This window comes from Calidris pugnax, unplaced genomic scaffold (genome assembly GCF_001431845.1).
Source record: "Calidris pugnax isolate Ruff unplaced genomic scaffold, ASM143184v1 scaffold135, whole genome shotgun sequence".
Lineage (NCBI taxonomy): Eukaryota > Metazoa > Chordata > Aves > Charadriiformes > Scolopacidae > Calidris > Calidris pugnax.
In genome coordinates this window covers 86,303-91,110 of record NW_015090961.1, presented here as the reverse complement: position 1 = coordinate 91,110, position 4,808 = coordinate 86,303, and positions in this window count along the sequence as shown.

Genomic DNA, 4,808 nt, shown 5'->3' with positions numbered 1-4,808 from the left:
TCCTGGGGGTGGCGGGAGCCTGCCTCCCCGCTGCCCTTCCTGCCCCCAAGCCATATCCCTGCAACGGACGGGTATGGGGCAGCTGAAGGCACTGAGCACGAGGCCGAGGGGACCAACAAGCCAAGCAGTCTGGTACTGCTCCATCGCCCCGTCTCACCGTGGCTGGTACGACGCCGTCGGGGTGACTCCGGCGTGGATTTTAGCCAGGAGGGAAGCTCCCACAAGACTACTGTGAAGTGAAGCACCCGAGCTGGAAGGCGACGAGTGATCCCAACTCGGCGAGGAGGAGGACTTTTGTGCAGGCCTCCGGCAAGGGGACGACAGCACCGACGTGAATATCTTCCCTGGATAAAAGCCTTCTGAACTGGACCAGCCCCACGATGCTGCTCTGCTTCCCCGTGCTGTCTCGCAGGAGCCCGGCGCTTCCTTTGCTCGTGGTGGGTCCCCCCGGGAGCAGCAAACGCCAGGTCCTTGCCCTGTGCCGGGGGGGGATGCAAACCAACCGCCTCCCACTCCCACCCCTGGTTTATTTATTGACCTCCTATAGCTGGACGCGTTGCTGTGTAATAGGAAATCCTCGTGTCCTTTCCTGTTCTGAAATTACAAGTGCAATATTTGTGTGTGTCGCGGCGGAGTTCTCCGGTGGAGTGGATGCCTTTTTTTTGTTTTGTTTTGTTCTGGTTTTGGTTTTTTTTTTCTTTTTTTTTTTTTTTTTCTGAGTGCGTATTTTCTAAGTTAGCAGGTTTTATCTGACAAAACGCGTTCCCTGGCAGCGGGCCGCTGGGGGAGCCTGGGTGTATATATCATGCCCTGACGACGGAGGGTTTGGTGACAGAGAAGAGCAGCTCTGTGAATCAGAGACTCTCCTTACCCTGGATAACAATATTGTGCTGTGAGAAGCAGGGGTTGTTGCTGGACCTGGCCGAGCTGGACGGACTCGCCTGCCTCCAGGCGCCCGGTTTACAGTGCGAAGCATCTCTGCAGCTGGCAAAAATACATTGTCACGGTCATAGGTAAATAAAAGGAGAATATCATTTCTTGTAGCCGCCTTTTCTTCGTGACGTGTTTCTGGGCGCTGGTGGAGCCGGGCTCCCCTGCCTCAGCGAGGAGCGTGAAAGCCTGTCACTGCCTAGCTAAAGATGGGAAAATCCAGTTGCGTGGGGTTTTTGAGCTGGATTTTTTATGAGGGAGCAGCTGCCAGCCCCGGTGCAGCCCTGCAGGAAGGCAGAAAGATTTGCCCCAAATGAGACTGTTCCCAGGGGTAGCGTTTGCTGTTGGAACGTGGCGGGGCAGGAACCTCTGGACATGGAAATGCCCAGAAACACAAGTGACCGACCCAGGGCAGCTCCGGGTCCCTCTCGGGACACACCAAAAGCAGCAGCAAAGAGCCTGGGGGGGCTATTTCAGGTCCCGGCTGCACGGCTTGGCAGGGCTGCTCCTCCCGGCAAAGACAGCGATTCCCCAGCTCTGGTGTGTGATGAAAACCTTTTTAAAGGCTGTTGGTGGTGCCTTCAGTAGCTGAAATGTCCTCAGCCAGTCACCAGCTCGCGATCGGCCTCGGAGGGGTCAGAGATGTGGTTAGGCTGTCGCAGGGCTGTGATCTGGGGTGGCACGATGTGGAGGTGCTGGTGGCGATGCCCGGGGGTGGAGGTGGTGTGGCTGCCCCAGCAATCCCACCCGGGCACAGCTCTCCCTCACAGATAGGGTCTCGTCTGGGAAACTGTGTTTCCCTCCGTAAACAACCAGCAGGTGATGGCCAGGGGGGAAACTGAGGCAGGCATGAGGGGATGGAGGCAGCAGGGATGGAGGGACAACTGCGTGGCTCTCCTGGGGATGCTTGTGCCCCCTGGGGTGGAGGTCCATGGGCTGGTGTCCCACCTGCGACCTGGTCACCAACACCAGAGCTGCTGGGACCCGGTTGGTGGTTGGTCACCCCAGCTGGCTCCCCCAGGCCAGACCCTCCTCTTTCTCCCAGCGTTGCTGGGAGCCTTCACCTCCTTCCTTCCCAGCTGGGAGGGTTTCCCTTCAATTCTGGCCTCGATGCAGATTTTCTTGCCTTTTCCCCCTCTGTCTCCATCACCCACATGCTCTTGACCTGCCCTCACTCTTGTCCCAAGCCATCAGTGTCAGGAAACTGTTATTGAGGGGTCACTTCACTGCCCCAACGCCCCTCCCTGTCCCCAGGGGCAGGATGTGGGGGACTCAGCTTGGGGGTTTGTGGGTACCAGGCAGCTTGGTACCTGCTTAGTACCTTCAAGCTCCAACAGGGGAGGTTTAGATTGAACATTAGGAAGGAATTTTTCACTGAAAGAGTGGTCAGGCATTGGAACAGGCTGCCCAGGGAGGGGGTGGAGTCACCGTCCCTGGATGTGTTTAAGGGACATTTAGATGCAGTGCTGAGGGACATGGTGTAGGGGAGGACTTTGTAGAGTAGGGGAGATGGTTGGACTCGATGATCCCAAGGGTCTCTTCCAACCTCAACGATTCTATGATTCTATGATTCTCTCTGCCCCGAACCCGGGTCCAGCGAACCCTCCTGCGGCTGTTGGTGGTTCCCAGGAGCACCCACCCCACAAAACTGTGCCTGGTTCCCCGAGCCCCTCCGGCGGGGCAGCGCGGGCTGGGGCTGCCGTGGGACGTGCAGAGTGGGAATCTGCTGCCTGGCTTTGGGAAAACACAAGTGCCCTGCGGGTCCCTGCAGGGGACAGGGGCACCGGTGCGTCCAAAAGGCAGAGAAATGGGGACCTGAGGTGACAGCGTGGAGAAAATGGAAATAGCCCCACGTGAGCAACAGAAATGTGTGGCCGTTGCTGTAACAGAATTTATTGCGGCCCAGGGTGGTGTGAGTCACTCTGCAAACACCGTCCCCGCGCTTGGGAGGAGTTTGATTTCTAGGAGAGGCAGGGCTGGGGCGGGAGGTGGAAATGCTGGGAGCTTGTCCCATGTTCTCCCCAGGACAGGTCTCATCATGGACCCTGCGGTGACACCGGAGCCACAGCTTTGTTCCCTCTGCCCATCTTCTCCAAGACCCCAGAGCGAAGGGTACAGAGAAACTTGCAGCACCCGGGTGGGGGGCAGATGGGGGGGTGTCAGCTCATGGAGGGGGGTTTGTTCTGTGGGGCCGTTGGTCAGGATGGAGATACAGCCCCACCACCGAGCAGCTCCCTTTGCAGAGGGGATTAGGGGCCAGGGAGCTGCTGGGGCTTTTATGGGGGCGCCGAGTTCCCAACAGCAGCAGGAGGGGGACAGAAATGTCCTTGTTTAGTGCAAAATCAGATGTCCAGGACAAAATCCCCCCAGGCTGCAAGGGATGTAAAGAGAAGAAATTACTAAGTTGTCAATGCCAATGGGAAAAGCCTGGGCAATGAAAATGGGAATTACGTGTTCCAAATTCCTAATTTGAGGCACAACCTCAGACCAACCAGGATTGCCAGCACCCACAGGGATGTCCCCAGGGCAGCAACGCTGAAATCACGGTGCGGGATGGTGGCGTGTGTGTGTCTCCTGGTTGAAGATGGCCATGGGGAGGGACAAGTGCCCTTGTGTGGAGAAAAAAGCCATTACCTGTGCCCGAGTCAGTGCCACCAAAGCCATGGAAATGGCACGGGGTGGTGACACCGGGAGCTGCTGCTGGTCTTGGGCTCATCCCGAAGCCTCTGTGTGTGTGTGTGTGTGTGTGTGCAGGCAGCTGCCTGCGGGCATCCCGTTTGGCACAGCGGCCCAAGGCAATTTCCCAATGCGGAAAAACCGGTGCCTTCCCAAGCGGGGAGGATGCTGTAGGAGGCCTTATCTCAGCAGATAACGAGGATTTATCTCGGGGCTGAAAATTAGTGGTTGCTCTGTTGCAGGCGGCAGCAGCTCAGCTGTTTGTCCTGTGCAAACAGGGTAAAGTCCAGCCGAGCGCGGGTGCTGCCGGGCCGTTCCCAGGACCAAGCTCACCAAGCCAACGGCAGCCACGAGGCAGAGCACCCCGGGGAAAGGGTTTAAATGGGAAAATGGGAATAATCACCAGGAAGTGCTGATTGGAAATTCAAAAATAATGCCGTGACCCCATTGGTGAGAAAGATTAAGACTGCCGGGAAAAATGTCCTAAGGTCATACGTTCAACATCCCCATAACTTTGGGGATGAGGAGGATGAACCAAGAAGTCTTTGGGAGGCTGTTAAATCACTGACCCGTCCCAGGTGATGGGTCTTGACCCTCCAGGTGTCCCTCAGCTCTGTATTTCATCACCTTCCTAATGTAGCAGCTGGAGCACTGGGCTCATCCGTGACTTAAAAAAGCCAATGAAGTTCTGAAAACAGCAGCTACGTGAAAATACAGTTCGAGTTGCCGAGCACCTCTTGGATGAAGACTTGTTGGGAGCAGCTAACGAGCAGCCTGGGTGTCCCATGCTGGGGTTTTGTCCCCTCGGCCAGCACTGGTCCTCACCCGCACACGGCTGAGCGGCAGCAGCATCCGAGCAGCACTTGGGTCGCAAGGGGGTCTCATTTCAGAGCTGGCTGGCAGCCCTGAGTGTAAAGCCTTTCTCTAGTTTCTGTAAAAAATGAAAAGTTGGCCTTTTTTACAGGTGTGCACCGTGCCCTGGGACACGCCAGCACTGCACAGCCTTTATTGGGCTTTTCCAAGGCACCCATCCTGGAGTGTAAATTTATCCAAATAAACATAACTTTCTGCTGAGCAAAATAATTCCTTGGACCCCCTCATTGGACAAATATTCTCAGAATAGAAACAAGGCTACTTTATAGCCATAGACTAAACATAGCTCAACAGCTAGATATTGAAACTGCAGACACAAGAATTCCCCT